The sequence below is a fragment of the Molothrus ater genome, chromosome 16, assembly GCF_012460135.2.
Source record: "Molothrus ater isolate BHLD 08-10-18 breed brown headed cowbird chromosome 16, BPBGC_Mater_1.1, whole genome shotgun sequence".
Classification (NCBI taxonomy): domain Eukaryota; kingdom Metazoa; phylum Chordata; class Aves; order Passeriformes; family Icteridae; genus Molothrus; species Molothrus ater.
In genome coordinates, this window is record NC_050493.2 from 5861145 (window position 1) to 5871367 (window position 10223).

At 44.0% G+C, this 10223-nt stretch overlaps 1 protein-coding gene across 5 annotated transcripts in view; it reads left to right on the forward strand.

The window, feature by feature from the left end:
• PDGFA (platelet derived growth factor subunit A) overlaps window positions 1–8587 on the forward strand; it is a 35352-nt gene extending 26765 nt beyond the window's left edge. For 2 of the 5 annotated variants that reach the window (XR_004981144.2, XM_036392134.2), the window contains one exon: window positions 5557–8302. The gene's annotated coding sequence lies outside the window, so the exon portion shown is untranslated. Of the gene's footprint in view, window positions 1–336; window positions 8303–8569 lie in introns of those variants that run through there. The other 3 variants (XR_004981145.2, XM_036392135.2, XM_036392133.2) reach the window with 3 other exon arrangements.
• The last annotated feature ends 1636 nt before the right edge of the window (window positions 8588–10223 follow it).

Sequence of the window (10223 nt, forward strand, 5' to 3'; positions counted from 1 at the left end):
ATTACTGTGCATTGGATACGTGATCAAAAGCCACTGCCGTATTGTCAGAGAATGTAGTGATTGATGAAAATCCATCTTTCTGCCCATGCAATTATGCAGCCTTTTATCCTATCATGAGCCAGTCATTTCCTGCTTCTCTTAGGAGTCAGCCTTTCACGACTTACTGTCAAAATTATGCACATAGAACAAGACTTAGATTTTATGGGAATTTACAAAAATTCAGTGGACAATTTTCATTCTCCTTCAGTTAGTGTCATTCCTTCCTTTTATGGTGTGGGTAACTTTTCCATGGGGAACTGTTTTTATCATGGGCTCAATCTGATTTTTTTTTCCCAGGCCCTAACATGGAAAAACACTTTAAGAGATGCCTGTGTTTGCTCATCTTCAAACTGGTGCCTGAGCATGCTCCTAGGTTTGGACAAACATCCCATTGACCTCAGGCAAATGGAGCAGAGTTGATGTTTTATTTTTTAATTACTGTGTGCCTTCCTGACACAGGATCCCAGTTGTGGGCTGGGGGTCTTTGTGCTCTCAGAGTGTTGAAGTATTTCGTAAGCAGCCCCAAGATGAAGTAACAAAACTTGTATGTACAACTAGGAAAACAGCTGGGATGTGCCACTCCTGCTCCCATGGAGGTTGCCATTTTGAATTACATATTTGTTATTTTTGGGGAAAATATTTTCTTGGCATGGGTGGATTCAGGACTGCAGTTGCTAATGCCAGTGAGCCCATTTCAGATGATCTGTTTGGGTAATTCAGGATATAGTTTGAACACTCACAGTTGTGCTGATAACAGACAAATTTGAGATGGGAGAAATTATTGAGAGCAGATTTCAGGTGAAATCTGGCAACTTTTTGTTTAAAAAAAAACAACTAGAAAGGTAGAATAAACAAGACCAAAGGCTTGATCACTCTTTTTTTCAGTTGTGGCATGCCACCTGTCCTTTTAGTCATCCTAATTACTTGCTGCATCAGGCTAAAGTATGTGCTGAAGTAGCTCAGAATCACTGCAACATGTGAAAAGTTAGGACTGCTTCTTGTTGAACTGCTGCCTATTACCATGGCATATGACTGTGAGGTGGGGCCCACAATCACAGTTGTAAATCAAAGAACAAGTCATAGGTTAGGTTCTGTTTTCCTTAGATATTGTCTCTAAGTTTGTTTTCTGTATGCTGGTCTCGAGTGACATTTGGTGAGCTTTCCAATTAGGTGGAAAGTCATGAGTACCTCTTTCCCAGCCTGAAGGTAAGAAAGTGCTAACGCTTAGTCTAGCTCATAATCAATGGATGAAATTCTGGGAGCATCCTGGTGATAGAATTTCTGTCACTTGAAGATTTCATCTCACATTTTTCCAAGGTTACTTCTTCCTGTAGAGAGGAATCAGATCATTTATGTATTTGACTTACTAGCAGGCCACCAAATCCGACTTGGTTTGAGTTTTGAGAAGCTCAAGAATTTCTGTTTGGACTGATACTTGTGTATCCCAGATGTCTCCCAAGTTCTTAGATAAAATACACAAAAAAGGCACACTTGAGTGCTTCATCAGAAAAGAAGTTCACATGTGAAGGCTCGAGTAGTCCCTGTAAATAAGGAGCCAAGTTTGTAACAAGTGTTCACACTCATCTTCAGGTCAGACTTGGTGTTTGGACCTCTATGTACTATCTTTGATCTTGGTAGTGAAGGAAACTGGGTTTACTGTCCAGCTTTGAATTCAGAGTAGCTGTTAAATCAGGTGTGCAAAAAGCAGAAGCACACAGAGATGCAGTTGAGCCTATAGGGCTTGAAATCCCCAGGGATTTTGAAAACATCTTCATTCTTGAAAGCAATCACAAATAAGTAGGAGAAAAGCACTTTAAATACTTCTGAAAATCCCACCCTGGTTTATTTGGCAGGTGAAAAAAGGATCCAGAAGAGATACTACTTATAAGGATCATTCAGTGACAAAGTATGTGTTCGTAGAGAAGGCCCATGCTTAAATCTTTCAGCAGTTAATTATCATCTTTACAGACCATAATACTAGAATACTTCACTTATCAATGCATCAGGGCTTGGATGAACTTTGAGACGCATGAAAACAAGACACTCCTTAGGCCTGTGGTAGCTCTGTGCTCTGGTAACTGATCAACCACTTACATAATTGGTCAGGTCTCTGCCTTGCAGGAGCAGATACAACTCCATTGACTTCTCTGGAGGTGACACTTACCTGAGAACTGACCCGAAACTCTTGCCACGAAGCAGATAATGGTTTCATATTTTGCTGTTTAGTGTTGTTGTAAAAATAGACTCATTTCCTGGAGCAGTTAGAACAAGAAAATAGGGAAAAGCAATTTCCCACAGAGACTCATCCACGCTGGAATTCACCGAGGACCCCGGATGTGAACATGTGCTGATAGAAAACATAAAACAGCGACTTTGTTTAGGGAAGCCTCTGACCTGTCAAAAATGCAGAGCATTTCTTACCAGACTTTTCCTTGGCAATTAGTGGGTAGAATTACTCATAGAAATTGTTTTGTTTGCTCACAAGGGGAGAAGTAAGACATAAATTCAAGATAGCCCCTCTGACCACAAGAAAGACTCTGTTCACAGAGGGCCCGTGGGTGAAGTGCTGTGTGGCCTCAGCTCCTTTGGGGATGAACTCAAACTTTTAGACTTCAGTGAAGTATGAAGGACCCCTCCAGACTTGCTGGATATCCCTAGCTGGAATTTTTTCAGCAGTCTAAGAGATTTGGACATCCACTTTTAATTCATTTTTACGTAACTTTCAAGAAATCTTTGTTGGCTTCAGAACATCTCTGTTCTGAAGAGAGACTAATTTGACCCAATGATGTCGCTGTGACTTCTGTCTTCCATTTCTAGGCAAAAACCTTGGGTTTCAGACACTTCATATAGGGAGCCCCCTTCACTCCAGCCATGCTTCACTTTTGCTTGGCACTTTGGCTTTACATGCATTTTCTGTGTAAAGGTGGTGCTGGTTTAACCTGAAGACCAGGGAAGTTTCAGAAGGCCAGATTTCACCTCTGGGCCCTGCTCAGCTGCTGGTGGAGTCTGTGTGGGGCCAGAGGAGGAGAGAGAGAGGGAGGAGAGATGCTCCAGCACTTCCAGTGTGGGTGAGGGCTGAGGGCTCTGTGCTCACACACTTGGAAGTGAGGACATTTCTTGGCCCAAACTCACCCACTGTAAAGCATTCTGCTCAGAGGTCTCCTTGGAGCCAGGAAGCTCCTCAGAAACCTGCCCAAGATCTGAATTCCCCTTGACTGCAGGGGGTTTCCACAGCAAAAGTGACAGAAGCAATTTATCCCACATAGAGTGGTTTCTTCAACAGGCCGCGTAGGAGTCGGACAGGTTGATGCTCAGCTGGTGTACTTCAGTGATTGCCCCAAATACTGCTTTTAAATCAAAGTTTAGCTGCTCTGGGATCTGTTTCTTGTAGAGGTGGTTCAGAAGAGCTTGCCTAGCTTGTACCCATTTGTTGTGAAGAGCCTCTGGCCCATGGTCTGGCTATGATGCTAGCTGAAGGGTTTTGGGACCTTGCAGCTGGGGTTAGGGAGTGCAAATGTTTCCCATTAGCTCCTTGCATACCCTAAGTTGTGATTCATCAAGGGAGACAGTGCAAAGCTGAACTTGAGGCCTGAGAGATGTTTCTTTGAAGTTACTTGTGCTTAAAGTTAGGCATCATCTGAGTTGCCTTGCTGAGCTGAGGCCTGAAGGAGCACACTGTGCTAACACAGTGCAGTTCAGTCTTTTCCTCTTAAGCATTGTCCAGAGATATGAGATTCAGAAGGGTCTAAAACCTTTCAATAAACCATTCCATGGAATGATGGAGAGCTTTACTTATTCAGTGGTTTTCTACCAGTAAGCTCAGCTACATTGGAGAGCCCAGAGCTAAGCTTGCCCTCTCTGGGCCTTTCCCTTCCTTAGTTTCTTCAGAATGTTTCTTTTCAAAGGCAAGTGGGAAAAAAAATCCTAAAATGGGACCTTAAAAAGGTGGGGAATTAAGCAGATCATATCATCTTGATTCCTTTATCTCACTTAATTAAGGAGAAGTTTGCCAATAGTGATCTGGTATTTCCTAAAACAAGCATATATGAAGAACACTTTGAGGAACTTCAAAAGAATTTTCAGGCTAGATCAGGAAAAGATAAAAACAGAAGTGGAAACTTCTAATACACTTTATATTTCAGTACTTACAGGAAGTACATTGTTGCATAGGATACTAATGAATTCTGCAGGAGGAGGTTTCCAAAAGAAAAATGAAATGGCACCTTCTCTATCTTAGAGAAAAGGTCTGAGGGCTTTTGCAATTATGACAGATATGCAGTGGATATGATGGTCATATCACCTGGAGAGATTCTATCTCTGGCAAAAGGCTATTTGGAGTTTCAAGTGTGTACACTATTGAATTTCTGTAGCAACTTCCTGGTCTAGCTGTGAAAAGTGATAAAGAAAATGGTAAAAGTCTATCTTGCTTTCAGTTGCCCTGTTCTACACCCCAGAGGGCAGAAATTCTGCCCTGTGTGCAGCTGGGTGCAGGAAGCTTGGCAGGAACACACTGGAGTGGCTAAGGATGAACACATAAAGTTGGTGCTGATGTTCCCAACCAGGTAGTGAGGTTAAAATAGTGAAAATAGCAACATGGATACTCCAATACACCAGTGACACTTGTCTGGAAAAATTATTACTTGACAGAGTCTTAAATAACTCAAGTGAAGAAGTAATTCTAAAATCCTGATTTTGGAATCCCAGAGAGTTAATGCTCTCAGAAACAATGTGATACAGGATTGCTTCACATTTGTAAAGCACACAGAAATAACAGATAACAGTTTTGTACTGTTTGAAGAGTTCCCTGGTGTCAGCAGAGTCCTCTGTGGTGCCTTGAGAGTGGAGGGTTTGTGTCTCAGGCTCAGGTCAAGTGTTCAAGCCCAAGTATGAACATATTTTAGGCAGCAAGGCATTTCCATCCAGGACCGAAGCACATGGACATTTTTTTCTTGTGTACAGGCAAGATATTTAAATATGGGGTTAGTTGCTCTTTGTATCTTCAGGGCTCCAGATCCTTCTAAGCCTGTGGTCACTGGAAAGCTGTCTGACTGAAAATCCAGAGGCCTTTGCCCTTGTGAAAGCTTCTACTCTTGCTTGGAAGTGAGATTTGGACTCCTGAGTTACAAAGATGCTTTTGCAATTGTTATATCTGTCTTTCTGCTTCTTTATAAATCAACCTGCTTGGTCTGAACTGAATGTTTAAATAATAAACAGCTAAAAGACTCTCTGATGGCTTCTTTCTGAGTGTTTCCCTTAGGGAGCCCTTGGGATCACATGGCATCTGCCCTGACCTTAAGAACCTGCTTTCTGGAGGCTTTTTTACAATGCTAACAAACCTCACATTTTAACTAGCTGTTAAATAAGCCAGTCAGTGGTAACTATTCAGGACAGGGATTAGGAGAGTATTCTTGCTGGCATACAAGATGGCTCTGTCCATGTACTGGCCAGGGATGAAGGGCTGGAAAACTGTGTGGTGGAAGAGACTATTAATGTGATTTTCCACAACTTTCCTTGCAGCTGCATTTTTGAGAGGAGAGAGAGAGAGATGGCTAGGCTTGCAGTAACATGTTGTGCCGTCATAAATGCTACAGCCACCATCTGTTTCCAGCCCACGACTTGAAAGAAAACTGAGCAGTAATCTCATAATTCACATGAGTGTTTTACACTTGTGAACCCTTCCCAACCTTTGTCTAATAATGAGGGGAGTGCATGGTGCTAAGTTTTGTATTTTTCCTGTACGTATTAGTGTTTATTTGTATGTCTTCTCCTGTTTTGTTGTTTTGTGGGTTTTTTGTTTTTTTTTTTTTTTAATTCACGGGGAGGAAAATCAGACCAGTTCTACCGTCAAAAAAACCATAATAAAGGCAAAATCCCAATTCCATTGATCTTGCTGGCAAAATTCTCCAGGAGGAGGTGCATTTAACATTCCTCAGAGTGTCAGTCTTAGTTACTTGTTGATGAAAAGAAAGAGAGACATTAGAAAGGGAAGAGGCAGGTTGCTGAACTGCCCTTTCCCTGCAGAAGCAGAGCTGCTACAAGAGCTGGACATGTGCATTTTAAACTGAACCATCAGGCAGGATGGTGATGGAAGGATGGATTTTAATGAAAACAGATTCTTCTGCTAATCTTTGCTTGGGGCTGGCCCTGGGCAGGATTAAGGATCCCACCTGCTGTGCCAAAGACACGCTCAGGTCGGGGCTGCTGGTGGGTGGGAAGAACACAAACATCTGAGAGTGGCTCTGCTGAGATCCCAGTCTGTCCTGGTGCAGTGCCCTCAGGGAAGCCAAAGAGTTGAGATGATTTAGTTGATGGAAATACTGCTCCCCTCCAGCCTGCAAAGCACAGCTGAGCATCATTTAGGATTTTTTTCTGGCTGCTCTTCGAAACCAAGGGCTGCTCTGTCTCTGGGCCTCCTCTCACCTTTGGACCCAATTTGCACACCTCCTCCTACCACAGCTGAATGAACTCCTGCTCTCCTCTGGCCTTAGGAACAATGGCTTTCATCATCTCTACCAGACGGCAGAGCAGTTCAAGGATGAAAGGGCTCCTCATTTCATATATCCCACTGCTGCTAGAGCTATAAATCATCGATGGACTGAATTTATAGCCAACTGCTACTGCAAGCAAGTGAAATTTATTTTGTGTTGTCATATGTATGGTCAAACTGTCCAAGAAGTTGCCAAACAAAGAACTGAGCTGCTGCTGAGCAACCCATTCAAGCTATTCTCATTTTATTTAAAAATAATAAATAACTGTCAATCAAAGGAACTTATTTTGACATGTGCTACCTGCTGGGTGATCTGCAGTATCCCCAGGATGTGTCTGTAAGTGGAAGATAGCTGCTAGCTGTTGCCAGGTCCAGCAGATATGACATGAAGTTCCACCAAGAAAAGGTTTGTGAGCTCAATAGGATTGGGGACAGGTTAAGGGCCACCTCCTTTTTAACATTAAAAATTAAGAATTAAGAATTTTGCTCTTCTGAGAGCATTTGGTCAGGTAGCCCAGTGGTCACAGTGACTTCTGCTTGAATCAGTGACGAATCTCCATTGACCTGTACAGAGCAGTGGCCCTTCTTCTGTCTCCCAGTTTGCTGACAGGTGGATTGCTGGTGGCTCTCTGGGGTCTGGAAATCTGGCCTGTGCCTATTTTGGTGCCTTGTGATGGCGACGAGCTAAAAATGAGAGAGTAGAAACTCTTCAAGCTGCTGGGGTCTGAATCACATATTTCTGTGCAATTTACTTAGAGAGCCAACAAGCCTGGGAGGTTATTTTTGTGTTTTACCCAGGCTCATTAATTAGCTGGGGGTGTTGGGAGCTGTCACATTGAGCAGCCTTTCCCTGCTCACTCCTGTTGTCCTGCTGGATTCAATCCCTGCAGCCTCCCACCCCACTGTCTGTAGTTTCTGGCCACATCTGGAGTGTCTCCTTGCACACGTGCTGGTAGGAGCCTCCTCCCTGCTGGCACACACGTCATGGCTTTTGGGGACTCTGGAGTTACAGTCATCCTTCCCAACATTTGTTTTTCCATGAGAGGGAATGAGAGAAGGGGTACGGGAAGGGCAGTGGCAGGGAAGGCCTCTGACACGAAATTCCCAGGAACAGGATTTGCACATTTTATGACCGTTCAGATGGAAATGCAATGGAGCTGAATTATTCCTCCTTAATCCTGCTTTCTCACTTTCCTCCCAGCAGCCTCTTCCCCTGCAGTTTAGGTAATACAGAAGCTTATAAACAAATCCCACCGCGTGAAAAATAGCAAAGGGGAGGGAGGGGGGAAAGGGACCTGGGTTAGGGCTGTGATGGATAGACAGGTGGAAGGCAGGCACCAGAAGGGAGGATGAATGGTAAAAGCCTTTGATGGAAACACTAAAGAGCTATTGAAAATCCAAGGGGTGGGGGGAGGGAGGAGAAAGAATAGCAGGAGGAGGGAAAGCAAGGGAGTCGTGCCCCCGTCCCCCCGCCCTCTTTCTCAGGATGTTGAAAGTATTTGTCCTTCGTTACAAAATGATTGAACTGCCGCCAGGCCAGGCCACCCTTCCAGCCATTGCACTGGGAAACTGGCACTTCTGAAAGCCTCGTCGCCTCTCAAATTTTATAGCTTTCCCTTTTTGTGGGAGGTTTTGTGTTGTGCTGTTTGCAGGATTGTTTTCAGATTTGCCGCGTATCAAAGAGAACTATGTTTTGTTTTTGTTGCTCTGACAAACACAGAATCCAGGTAATGAAAAGAAAAATTAAAAAAATAAAGGCACATTTTTATCAGAAAACACAGCTGTCTGCCTTTTATTGAGTCGGAATTTCATGCATTTGGTATTCATGGTGTGAATTTGATTTACTTCTAGTGCTTTTCGAAGGAGAAATTTCACCCTACAAATAGAGCTTCTGCTTTACTAATGTCTCTGTGTGCACAAAAGTGGTGCCTGTTCTTCAGAGTCAGAGTAGTGAGGATGACCCTGTTGTATCATAATTAAAATGGATTTTGCATCACGTACATGTAGACAACAGAGGGAAAAAATAATCTTTCCCCTTTTCAGAATGGTTCCTGAAGCTCTGCAATGTCTTTGACCTACAGAATCTACAGATGGAAAGAACTGTTGAAGATCTGAGTACGAGACTGTTCCTGCTGCCAGAGGCTGTATTTGTACCATGTATTTATATGTGTATGTATTTATATAAGCCCGATGCTCGGAAAGGACTGGAGCCGTGTGTGTTCTTAATTAGATTTGGAGGTCTGTAGATGCAGCATCCACCCAGATTCTTGTTAACCAAGGGAGGACCCAGGGCTGTGAGGTCTGCCCAGTACCATTCACATGTCAGAGAGGTCAAGGAGCTGGTGGTGCCCTGGCCAGGGGGTGACCAGGGCTGGTGCCTGTTCTGTGTGGGGTGAGTGCTTGTCCTGCTGTCCCATCGTCTGCATCACCCTCGCTGCAGCCCCAAGGGCACTTCTCTGAGTACACAGGGCAGACAGGCAGCTGTCTGTTGCCTCCAGGATTAGATCCTGGGATTAGGTCTCTGATGGGCCATGCCATATAATTAAAATAGTCCTGGAGGAGCAGAGAGGCAACGTGCCACCCATACACAGCTGAATACCAGGGGGCTGTGCTTGCTCAAAGACCCTCTGCAGCTGAACACATATATATTTATCTTAAGCAAATCTCTCCACTAACATAATTTACAACAGCAATTTCCACCTAAACATCTCCAGTGCTTGGTTATATTCATGAGTTTGCAGTGCCCTGAGAGGCAACACTGCCTTTGCCCCCAGTTCCAAAAGAGCAGCAAGGGTAAGTGGTTGGCTCCAGGTTAGGTGGGAGTCACTGGGGATGGTGCTCCACACTCCTGCCTTCGAAGGAATTTGCTGTGGTGACCAAAGCAAACAGCCCCTGCTGTTACCATGCTGGACTGTGGCGTGTCACTCGCACTTTGTATCTGAGATGCTGTGTCTGGGTAGGTATCACTGTCCTTGTGAAACCAAGTTTTACTTCTGGAGCGTGGGTGAACACTTGTCATCGTGCCAGGATGACACAAAGTCTAGAAATTATGATGGCAATTCAGGTCATGGGATTAAAGGGGGGAAAAATGCTGTCTCAGAAGTGTCCCCATCTGGTGTCACTGCTGGTGATTATTTAAGATGCAGGACATGACTGTGGCAAGGATCAGGTTGTAGCTGATATGAATCATGCCTTGAAATAACACTTTCCTTCTTACATTGTGAAAATTACAGCAGTATGGGAAGTGAGGGAAAATGGGATTTCCCTGGAGGTTAAAGATTTTCCTTTAATCAGCTTTCATAATGTTAATTAAACTTTTGGAACAATGGCTGAGTCCTGGGATCCGCCCGCTCTTGCATAACTATCTCACAATGCTGATTTCACTTTCATGTTTATTTGCCAGCACGATTCCAAGAGAGAGCTGAGCAAGATCTCCACACCAAGGAGCTCCTTGGGGGTTTGGGAGAACTCACCTCCCTCTCTTACCTCTCCTGGGGAGTGAAGGCTCGAGCTCTCCCCTCCCAAGGAGGAGCAGCCTAGAGGGATCAAAACACTTTGTCTGTCATCATCACCCCATCTGCAAATGGGGCTAATAAAAACTTACTGGTATTTTGAGGCTGGTGCATATAAATATATACCCACCCATATGGAGAAAAGGGTGTGTTTATAGAGATCAGTACATGGATACATCTATTCC